This window comes from Molossus molossus, unplaced genomic scaffold (genome assembly GCF_014108415.1).
Source record: "Molossus molossus isolate mMolMol1 unplaced genomic scaffold, mMolMol1.p scaffold_m16_p_1, whole genome shotgun sequence".
NCBI lineage: Eukaryota > Metazoa > Chordata > Mammalia > Chiroptera > Molossidae > Molossus > Molossus molossus.
Window position 1 is genome coordinate 119,357,790 of NW_023425344.1, and position 12,698 is coordinate 119,370,487.

General features: G+C 35.8%; 1 protein-coding gene and 1 pseudogene across 2 annotated transcripts in view; one reads left to right on the plus strand and one right to left on the minus strand.

Annotated features, from left to right (window-relative positions):
- Positions 1 to 12,698, plus strand: part of REC114 (REC114 meiotic recombination protein) — a 208,431-nt gene that overhangs the window by 93,587 nt on the left and 102,146 nt on the right. The gene's annotated exons all lie outside the window — the stretch shown is intronic.
- LOC118619364 lies at positions 8,504 to 9,234 on the minus strand (annotated as a pseudogene).

Below are 12,698 nucleotides of genomic sequence, written 5' to 3' on the forward strand. Positions count from 1 at the left end.
CAGCTGGTTAGATGAAGCAGATCAAATCAGTGATTTGGAAAACAAGGTAGCAGAAAACACCCAATCAGAGCAGAAAAAATTTTTTAATGAGGATAGTTTAAGGCACCTCTGGAACAATATAAAGTGTAACAACTTTTGCATCATTGGGTACCACAAGGAGAAGAGAGAGAAGTAGGGATTGAGAACCTATTTGAAGAAATAATGGCTGAAAGCTTCTTTAACCTGGTAAAGAAAAAGACACACAAGTCCAGGAAGCACAGAGAGTCCCAAACAAGATGAATCCAAAGAGGCCCACACCAAGACACATCATAATTAAAATGCCAAAGGTTAAAAACAAAGAGAGAATCTTAAAAGTACCAATGGACAGTTATCTATAAGAAAGTTCCCATAAGATTGTCAGTTGGTTTCTCAACAGAAAGATTTCAGGCCAAGGAAATTGGCATGAAATATTCAAAGTGATGTAAAGGAAGGACCTACAACCTAGACTACTCTACCCAGCAGAACTATTATTTAAAATTGAAGGAGAAATAAACAGCTTCCCAGACAAGAAAAAGTTAAAGGAGTTCATTATCACCAAACTAATATTACAAGGAATGTTAAAGGGACTTCATTAAGAAGAAGAAAGAAGAAAAAGAGAGAAATATATATAAAGAACAAAATGACAATTAATATGTACCTATCAATAATCACTTTAAATCTAAATTGCTTATATGCTTCGATCAAAAGACATAGAGTAGCTGAATGGATAAGAAGACAGAGCCCATGTATATGCTGTCTACAAGAGACCCACAGAATGAAAGACACACAGACAGAAAGTAAAAGGATAGAAAAAGATATTTTATGTAAATAGAAATGAAAAGAAGTTAGGATAGCAATACTTATATCAGACAAAATAGACTTTAAAACAAAAGCTATAATAAGAGACAAAGAAGTACATTACATAATGATAAATGGGTCAATCCAACAAGAGGATATAACCCTTGTAAACATTTACACACCCAACATAAGAGCACCTAAATATATAAAGCAAATCTTGATGAACATAATGGGAGAAATCGACAGCAATATAGTAATAATAGGGGGTTTTACCACCCCATTGACATCAATGGATAGATCTTCCAGATAGAAAATAAAAAAGGAAACCGTGACTTTAAATTACACACTAGATCAGATGGATTTGTATTTAATTGACATTTTCAGAGCATTTCTCCCCAAAGCAGCCAAAGACACATTTTTTTCAAGTGCACATGGAACATTTTCTAGGATAGACCACATGTTAAGGCACAAAACAAGTCTCAGTAAATTTAAGAAGATTGAAATCATATTAAGCATATTATCTTTCCAAAATTAGAAATCAGTTACAAGAAAAAACCTGAAAAACACACAAGCACATGGAGGCTAAATAACATGTTACTAAACAATGAATGGGTTAATAATAAGATCAAGGAAGAAATCAAAAGATACCTTGAAAGAAATGAAAATTGAAATACATCAACCCAAAATTTATGTGAATAGCGAAAGCATTCCTAAGAAGGGAAATTAGTAGCATACATGCCTACCTCAAGAAACAATAAAAATCTCAAATAAACAATCTGACCTTACTCCTAAAGAAACTAGAAAAAGCACAACAAACAAAACCCAAAGTGAGTAGAAGGAAGAAAATTATAAAAATTAGAATGGAAATAAACAAAATAAAGTCTTAAAAAAATACAAATGATCAATGAAATCAAGATCTTGGTTTTTTAATAAAGGTAAACAAGATTAATAAACCTTTAAACAGACTCATCAAGAAAAAACAAGAGAAGATCCAAACAAATAAAATCAGAAATGAAAGAGAAGTAACAACTGACACCACAGATATACAAAGCATTATAAGAAAATATGGTGAAAAACTATATGCCAACAAATTGGAAAATCTGGAAGAAATGCATAAATTTTTAGAAATATTCAATCTCCCAAAACTGAATCAAGAAGAAACAGAAAATCTGAAGACTTACTACAAGTAATGAAATCAGAGCAGTAAAAATTAAAAAAAAAGAAGAAAAAAGAAAAAGTCCAATAAAAAAAAATTGCTTCACAGGTGAATTTTAACAAGTATTCAAAGAAAAACTAACACCTATCTGTTTTTAACCATTTCAAAAGAGAAGGGAAGATTTCCAAGCTCATTTTACGAGGCCAGCATTATCTTCATTGCAAAACCAGATAAAGATACTACAAAGAAAGAAAATCATAGACCAATATTCCTGATGAACATAGTAGCAAGAATCTTCAACAACACATTAGCAAACCAAATTCAGCAATACATTAAAAAGATCATACACCACTATCAAGTGGGATTTGTTTCTGGGATGCAAGTTTGGTCCAATATCTGCAAATCAATTAACGTGATACACCACATAAACAAAATGAATACTAAAAATCATATGATTATGTCAATAGATGCAGAAAAGCATTTGACAAAATCCAGCATCCATTTTGATAAGAAGTCCAGCAAAGTGGGGATAGGATAGAGAGGAACATATTTCAATATAATAAAGAGGTTCCCTTTTCTTCACATCCTTACCAACATTGTTTATTGATCTATTGAAAGAACATATTTCAATATATATAACAACCCCATAGCTAATAACATATTCAATTGTTAATAGCTGATGGATTTTTCTTTAATATCCTTATTCATTGTAGTACTGGAAGTCCTACCCACAGCAATCAGACAAGAAAAAGAAATAAAAAGCATCCAAATTGGAAAGGAAGAAGTAAAACTGTCATTATGTCCAGATAACATGACACTATATAGAGAGAACCCTAAAGATTTCACCAACAAACTACTAGAACTGATAAATGAGTTCAGTAAAGTAGCAGGATACAAAATTAGTATTCTGAAATCAGTTCCATTTTTATACATCAATAATGAGCTATCAAAATAGAAATTTAGAAAACAATCCTAACCACAATTGCATCAAAAAGAATAAATTACCTAGGAATAAATTTAATTAAAGAGGTAAAAGACCTGTACTCATAAAATTATAGGACATTGAAGAAAGAAATTGAGAAGCATACAAAGAAATAGAATACTATATCATGTTCCTGGATAGGAATAATTAACATCGTTAAAATGTCCATACTACCCAAAGCAATCTACAGATTCAGTGTAATCCCTATCAAAACACCAATGATATTTTTCACAGAACTAGAACAAATAATTTAACACTGTGTATGGAAACTCAAAGACCCTAAATAGCCATAGCATACATGAGAAAAAACAAAGTTGGAGGTATCATGTTACCTGATATCAAACTATACTACAAGGCTATAGTTAAACCAGCATGGTACTGGCATAAAACAGACACATAAATCAAGGGAACAGAGAAGAGAACTGAGAATAATCCCACACCTATATAATCAATTAATCTGTGACAAAGGAAGCAAGAATATACAAAGAGACAATCTCTTTAATAAATGGTATTGGGAAATTGGACAGACATATACAAAAGAATGAAACTTGATCACTTTCTTATACCATATACAAGAATAAACAAAATGGATTAAAGACTGAAATATAAAACCTGAAAATACAAAACTTTTAAAAGAAAACATAGGCAGTAAACTCTTTGGCATTACTCTTAGTAGTAGTATTTTAGATATGTTTCCTCGAGCAAGGAATAAAAAATAGATAAACAAATTGGACTACATCAAATAAAATGTTTTGCACAGCAAAGGAAACCATCAACAAAATCAAAAGACAGTATACTGCCCTGGCTGGTGTGACTCATTTGGTTGGAGTTTTGTCCTGTACACCAAAATTTTGCAGGTTCGATTCCCAGTCAGGGCACATACCTAGGTTGTGGGTTCAATCCCTGGTCAGGGAACATATGGAAGGCAACCAATCAATGTTCTCTCTCTCTCTCTCTCTCTCTCTCTCCTCCTCCTCCTCCTCCTCCTCCTCCTCTTCCTCCTCCTCCTCTTTCTCTTCCCCTTTTTTCTAAAATCAACACATACATACTCAGGTGAGGATTTTTTTTTAAAGTCTATTGAATGGGAAGATATTCGCCAATGATAAATCTGATAAGGGGTTAATATCCAAAATATAAGGACTGATACAACTTAATACCTATATAACAAACAATCCAATTAAAAATTGAGCCGAGGGCCTGAATAGACATTTCTCCAAAGGGGACATACAGATGGCCAACAGATATATGAAAAGATGCTTAACATCACTAATCATCAGAGAAATGCAAGTTAAAACCTAAATGAGATATTACCTCACACCTCTCAGAAAAGTTATCATCAATAAATCAATAAACAGTGCTGGTAAGGATGTGAAGAAAAGGGAAACTTTGTGCACTGTTGGTGAAACTGTAAATTGGTGTAGCCACTATGGAAAACAGTATGGTGCTTCCTCAAAAAAATTAAAGATAGTACTACCATATGATTCAATGATCCCACTTTTAGGTACATATCTGAAGAAATTCAAAACACTAATTCAACAAGACATAAGCATTCCTATGTTCATTGTAGCATTGTTTACAATAGCCAAGATATGAAAGCAACCTAAGTGTCCATCAATAGATGGATGGATAAAGAAGAGGTGGTACACATATACAATGGAATATTACTCAGCCTTAAAAAGTAAAATCTTGCCATTTGTGACCACACGACTTGACCTAGACAGTATTATGCTAAGTAAAATAGGTCAGACAGAGAAAGACACATACCATATGATTTCACTTATATTTTGAATCTTAAAAAATAAATAAATAAGTAAACAAACAAAACAGAAACAAACTCAGATACAGAGAACAGACTGATTGGTTGCCAGATGAGGGGTTAGGAGGAAGGATGAAAAATGGGAAGGGATTAAAACATACAAATTTCCAGTTATAAAAACAGTCATTGGGTCCAGTTGGTGTGGCTCAGTGGCTCATGGACCAAGAGGTTGCTGGTTGAATTCCTGGTCAGGGCATATGTGCAGGTTGCAGGCTCCATCCCCAGCTGGGGGGTGCAGGAGGCAGCTGGTCAATGTGTCTCTCTCATCGACGTTTCTATCTCTTTCTCCCTCTCCCTTCCTCTCTCTCTAAAAAATCAATAAAAACATATTTAAGCCCTGGCCGGTTTGGCTCAGCAGTTAGAGCATCGGCCTGTGGTCCAGAGAGACCTGGGTTCGGTTCCCGCTAAGAGCATGTACCTCGGTTGCAGTTTGTCCCTGGCCCAGGTTGGGTTGTGCGGGTGGCAGTCACTTGATGTGTCCCTTTCACATTGATGTTTCTCTCTCTCTCTACCCCTCCCACTCTATCTGAACAAAACATGGAAAAATGTCCTCAGGTGAGGATTAAAAAAAAACCACAAAAAAACAGTCATGGAGATGTGAAGTATAGCATAGGGAATATAGTCAATAAAATTATAATAACTATGTATAGTGCCAGGTATATACTAGACTAACTGGGAGCAATCAATTTATATAAATGTATAATGACTATGTTGTACAGCTGAAACTAATATAATATTGTAAAAAAATTTTATTTTTTATTTTTATCCTCACTCAAGCACATTCTTCCATTTTTTGTTCAGATAGTGAGAGGGAGAGGAAGAGAGAGAAAGAGAAACATCGACGTGAAAGGGACACATTGAGTGGCTGCCTCCCGCATGACCCTGACCAGGGCCGGGGACGAATTGCAACCAAGGTACGTGCCCTTGACCAGAATCGAACCCATGACTCATTGGTCTGCAGGCTGATGCTCTAACCGCTGAGCCAAACCGACCAGGGCTGTAGAAAAATTTTAAACAGAAATAGCACTGCCATAAACATCTGTACATATCTTTCAGTGAGCACTTGTATGTATTTTTGTTGGGCTTATAACTAGGAATGAAATGGACAAAGTTGAAATAGAATGAGGGAGTTATAGGACAGCACTTCTCATACTTAATGTGCATATTACCTGGGTTCTTAATAAAATAATGATTGTGCGTCAGAAGGTTTTTGGTATGGTTCCGAGATTTTGTATTTCTAACAAACTCCTAGGTGATGCTGTTGCTACTAATCTATGAGCACACTCTGAGAGACAGGTCATAAGTTATCCCTACATTCAGCTTTGGTAGATACTACCATAGAGGTTTCCAAAGTAATTGTGCCCAATTTACACTTTCCATAATAATGTATGAGAATGCACCACATTCTTGACAACACTTGGTATTTTGTTTTTATTTTGGCAATATTGGTAGACATGTACTGCTATGTCATTATGGTTTTAATTTATATTTTTCTAATTACAAATGAAATTGTGTTTTTTTCTTATGTTTATTGGTAATCTGGATATCCTGTTTTGTGAAATGTCTGTTGAATTTGTGTGCTCGTTTTTCTATTTGGTTATAATTGATTTAGTTTTTAGTTCTGCTGTTACATTTTTAATTCTTTTATTACCTTTTTTCTACTATTACATCTTTTATTCTTCATATTCTTTTCTTATTTCTTTTAGTTTTCTACTTATGTCTACCTAACTCTTAAATAAACCTGTCTGTTACCCAATATCTGATCTTTCATCTTGTTTCAAAGAACTTGTTTCTTAAAAAATTTATTAAATTTTATACAGTAAAATTTACTTCTGTTTCCAGATTCTTTTCAAAATTATATGCCCCATTTTATATCTCAAGTGTTGTATTTTCCTCTTTTATTGTTGTTGCGGAATGATTTCATAGATTCAGTATGTTTTTTTCTTTTTTTCCTCCTCCTCCAACTTCCTCCTCCCATCAGCCCTCCCTTTCCCCTCCTCTTCTTCTACTTTCATTTATCCTTATGCCTGGAGAAGTCTCCTCTGGAGACCTGTGAATGAATGCATCTGCAGTAACCTCACTGTCCTTGGATACTAATAGATTCTTCTTTCATGTATTATATAAGAGACTCAGTTATCAGAAATGTACATTTCTGTTCATCAACCCAGAAGCCTGAAAAGAGTGTTTGGGAGCCTGTCCTAGCAGGAGAGTGATGTCCCTCTCTGTCCAATTTCTTCTATGAGAAATGGGTATTTTGCTAGCCACAAGGCTAATTGTATACTATAGTTATCTATCCGCCTTCCTGGTATATCTTCCCACTGTTTCTGGGGGAAATTCTCAGATGTTCTAGATCATTGTTCGGTGTGCTGCAGTGCATATCCTTGGGCACAGTTGTTTCCAGTGCTCTTGCTTGGTGATAGTAAATTAACTCTACATGGAGGGTTTCTTACTCTTTTCTATGATCACCCATTCCCTAGCTCTTACCCTTTTTATTAATGGTGCTTTTGCCAGTATCTCCTCTGCTTTCTCTCCAAGTCACAGCATTCCTTTCTCAGGAAAAGTCACTAGTTGGCTCTTGACATCTTTTTTCTATCCAGATCTATCTTACCATGTCTTTCAGATATTCTTCAACAGTTTTGTCATATGAATGACATCCATTCATAATTTCTAGTATTGATGTAGTTCTCTCCCATTTTAGATGTTTTGGTGTTTTAATTATGATGGGAGGAAGGTGTGAATTAAATGCCTCCATTGAAGACTTTATCATACCTGGATGTTTAAACCTTCTAGATTATTTCCCTGATTTTTTCCCACTAAAACACTTTAAGTATTCCACAAAAATGTACCTTTTCTCACTATAGAGTAACAGACAGTTAAAGTTTTGAAATTTTCTATGATGTTTAGTTGGTTGCTATCTCCAATGTGGTTGTGTTTTAGTAACTGGGTGATTTGTTATAGGTGGATAAGAATGTCCAAATACAAATCAAGAACATTTGTGTAGATGAAAGTAATTAACTTACTATGTATAGTGGATCAGACAAATGAGGCACTCTGATTGGGTGATCTTTGACCTTAGTCTGAGCTACTTTGTTATATTAAGTGAAGTGAGAGTGTATATCTAGCTTTACTGATATGGTAATGGCTCTGATAGGGAATTTAAGGACTTATGTAGCCTGCTATGCTTTTAAAACTATAATTGTACTTCTGTTCTGTTGTAGTTCATTGTGGCCTTTTGTGTATTTTTTTAAGGACAAATTCTTGACAGTTCTTAAAAGAGCTTCTATTTTATATTTAGTATGAAAATCTTAAGCTCGTGAAGCCAATACTATTAACCATTTCATTTCTTCTCTTTTTTTCTTCTCTCTAAAGTGAGTCATAACTTTGGAGTAATGCTTTTGAAAGGATATTAGCTATAGTAATTTTATTTATTTATTTGTTTGTTTGTTTTTAAAGCACTCACTATTTTTTTTTTATCCTCACCCGAGGACATTTTTCCATTTTTTGTTCAGATGGAGTGGGAGGGAGAGAGAGAAAGAAACATCGACATGAAAGGGACACATTGAGTGGTTGCCACCTGCCAACCCAACCAGGGCCGGGGACAAACTACAACCAAGGTACGTGCCCTTAGTGGAACCGCACCTGGGTCGATGCTCTAATCACTGAGCCAAACCGGCCAGGGTGCTCTTACTGTTTATTAACTGACCAGATTACAAAACTAACCATGGTAGATACCTTAGTTCATCTTTCTGATAAGCCTGTTGATCTAGTCTTCCCTGTTGTCAGCATCTCCACCTTCTACAAAATGGGTAGTCTTTTTCTTCATTCCACCTCGTGAAGATAATTTGAAGGGCCACAGGAAATTGTTTGCTTCTTTGAAGCATTTTCCAACAGTATAGATCTCATGAATCAAATCCTCCATGCAGATGATGCCACATTTACCGAGAGATTGAGCAATTATGTATTATCTGTCAGGGCAATTTGCTTTTTGTTGATTTTGCCATGACCATGCTTGTAGATCAGTTCATTTACTGACTTCAGGTTTAGGTATCCCCATGCAATAATAGATGGTTCCACAATCCCCAGCATGTCAATCGAAGACTTGTTGAGCTTAACAAAGGTACCACTGACGATATGACGAAGGCAAAGAAGCTGCAGCACCTTTGGGCTCACACTGTTAATATCTCTGATCCTGATGACATGACAAATGCCAGTTTGGGTTCCAAAGGTACGTAGAAGTTGCCAGCTTTTTTCTTGCCATCTTAGCCATTGGAATCTCATTCTGTACATCTGCCTATATGCCTTATGATAGTGCTTAGCTTTCTCATAGCTAAGCTTCCTCCTTGCCTTTGGAAGCATCTTTTGGGCAAACTTCTTCATCAGGTGCTTGATCTTCAGCTCTTTGAAATTCCTTCGCTTTTTCTTAAGGGTTTCGGGCATCGCAGGAAACTTCTTCTCTTCTGCACCCTCTATGGTTCCCACTGGAAAAGAGCACTTTCAACACTTAAAACCCAAGTTCCTTTGTCCCGCCCCTTTTATTATTTCCTGACATCTCATTGTCAAACATATTTGTAAGATTTTATAGATTGTATCTCTACTTTATTTATTTTATCCTCATCTGAGGACATTTTTGCATTTATCTTTAGATAGAGTGGGAGGGAGTGGAGGAGGGAGAGAGACACATTGAGTGATTGCCACCCACATGACCCCATCTGGGGCTGGGGACAAACTGCAACTGAGTTATGTGCCCTTAGCGAGAACCAAACCCAGGACTCTCTGGTCTGCGATTCGACGCTCTAACCTCTGAGCCACACAGGCTAGCACTGTATCTCTACTTTTAGTGCTCCCATTTAATTTTCTAGATCTGTAGTTTAGAAGAAAAAGTACCTCGCTCTGGCCGGTTTGGCTCAGCAGTTAGAGCATGGTTTGGTTGCCACTAAGGGCGCATACCTTTGCAGTTTGTCCCTGGCCCTGGTTGGGTCGTGTGGGTGGCGACCACTCGATGTGTCCCTTTCACGTCGATGTTTCTCTCTCTCTCTCCCCCTCCCACTCTATCTGAACAAAATATCGAAAAATGTCCTTGGGTGAGGATAAAAAAAAAGAAAGAAAAAGTACCTCTTTGGGGCTAAATTTTGGTTGCTTCTTATGGCTTATGTTGAAAGTTTGCATCGATGTGTAGCTCACCAGTTATCTGTGATGAGTCTTATCATCAGTGCCATAACTCAAAACAAAACATTGTAACTACCACAGTGTAAAGCTTTTACAGTGAAGACCTCCAAAAAAAAGTTTCCTTCCTTCTCTTATTATTTTTGACTGAACCAAAATAATTCTTGGTTGAATTTATACTCCTATTTATCCTCTTATCAATACGTGACACAGGTGTAGTCCTAGTAATCTGCTAGACTTCAGGATTCCTTCTTTTTTTAAGAGGTTATAGAATGTAGAGTCTTTCTGAAACCACATTTGGTGTAAGATTTTTTTCCCACTGTCTACACTAGTTTCAACTGGATCAGGGTTACTTGGATTATTTTAAAATGGTAAATCTTTTCTTTCTTTTTTTAAAAATTAGTTTATGTTTTATTTATTAATTTGTTTTTGTTACACATGTTTCTCATTTTTCCCCCCTTGACACCCTCCTCCTCTTCCCTCCAGCCCCATTCCCAGCTTTCTCTCTATGTTCATTGGTCATGCATACATGCATGTAAGTTCTGTGGTTTATCTCTTCCGCCACCAACCCCAGTAAATCTTTTTTTATTATTGGGGAAAATGTCATTTTTTATATCACTAATCATTAACAAAAGGGAAATGAGCAGAATTTATTTGGACAATTACTAAACTCTTCTTTTTAAACCTTTCATTTAATAGTTGTAAATGTGTGATCCTTCAGTAGAGCTTATTGAGGAGACAAAATTTATACATTTGAAACAAAGAAAATTCCGTTCCAAATGATGTGGTTTAGGTTATAAACACCAACACCATAATCATTTTATTTGGAAATAATTTAAGACTTACAAAAAAGTTGCAAAAACAGTGCGAGGAATTCCCATATACCCTTCACCCAGCTTTGCCAAATGTTAATATTTAACATAGAACAATGATCAAAACCAGGAAGTTAACATTGACACAGTACTAACTAATCTATAAACCCTATTCCTTTTTTTTTTTTTCAGGTTTTAAAATCGGCATTTATTGTTTGAAAATAAATGTGTAGTTAAGCTCTTAGCAGCATGGAATCTGCATTATTTTTTAATGAGTTTGAAGTATATGAAGATTCTTTATATATGCCATTTATCTTGTGTGTGCTTTCAGCAACTACCACATTCAAATGGAGGTCAATTTTCAATACTTTACTGAAAAAAAAAACTTTTAAAAGTTTTCTTTCATCTGCTCTCCATAATTTGACAAGCTTTTGGAAACAGATAAAAACACACTACAATGGTGTACACTGAACATTTATTACAAATGATTGACGATGCGATGAGACCATGCACATGTGGCCTGAATATTGGTCACAATCACAACAAAGCTGAATCCAGCCCAGCAAATACAAATGAACGTATATACTGTGAAGACATGTTACATATAGAGTATGTATAAAAGTGACATTGAAACAGCTTTTAAAATATAGGGCCCACTAATGCCATTTTACCTCATTTAGCTCTCACATTTATATGAAAGGTGGTATGTTTAGTTTTATAAGATTTCTCATAACTGACATGCCATAGAAGGGCAGGAAGCTGCCCTAAAGTTTGCAGCACTTTTTTTTTTTTTTTAATAATCCTCACCCGAGGACATTTTTCCATTTTTTGTTCAGGTAGAGTTGGAGGGAGAGAGAGGAACAGAGAGAGAGAAACATCAATGTGAAAGGGACACATCGAGTGGCTGCCACCCACACGACCAACCAGGGCTGGAGACAAACTGCAACCGAGGTACATGCCCTTAGCAGGAACCGAACCCGGGTCTCTCGGGACCGTAGGCCTATGCTCTAACCACTGAGCAAAACCGGCCAAGGTGCAGCACTTCTAAGTGGAGGGAAGCAATAGGGGCGAGCCAAATAAATTTGGCTGCAACAAGCACCTAAGAAGGACCATTAGTGCTTTAAATGACTTAGTCAACACTTTGTGACAAAAGTAACATATTTTCTGTAAGAATATGTCATGAAGAATTCCTGACATTTCCATTTTATTTGGGGGCGGTAAAAACAATCCCATAAAGTGACTAAATGATTATGACCGCAAAAAATTTACCTCAGGAGTCAAATGTTCCTTAGACTTAAAAATAACATGCTCACTGTTATGAAGCAGTCAATCTCTGTTCTTCATCTCAGGTTTGGAATGCCAAAGAAATAATTTTTAGTGTAAAACAGCATAATTCCAATTTAATCATATGTGTATTCCCTTTGTTTTCAGGTATGTAGTTTCCATTAAGGGTCTTTGGTATAATTTTTTATTGTTGTTAAGTTTCAACAGTTAAATTTGTATTCATTTGGTATGTGATATGTCAGTTCCCTTTATTCTCATATACTGAAGTGCACTGGTCTTTGGTTTCATAAATTTCTTTTGCCAAAGACAGTAATTAATAAGTGTGTTGCCTGGCTGGTGTGGCTCAGTGGTTGAGCATCAACCTGTGCACCAGGAGGTCGCTGGTTCGATTCCTGGTCAGGGCACACGCCCAGGTTGTTGGCCAAATCCCCAGTGGGGGGTATGGAGGAGGCGGCCAATTGATGTTCTCTCTCATCGATGTTTCTGTCTCTCTCTCCCTCTCCCTCTCTTCACCTCTCTCTAAAATCAATAAAAAATAAATAAAAATAAAATAAATAAATGTGTATTGCCTGATTGTCATTTTCATAGATATATAATATTAAGAGAATCAGACCTATAAACCTTACAATATCCAGGCACCTTTCTTTTTCTCCATCACTCTAATTCATA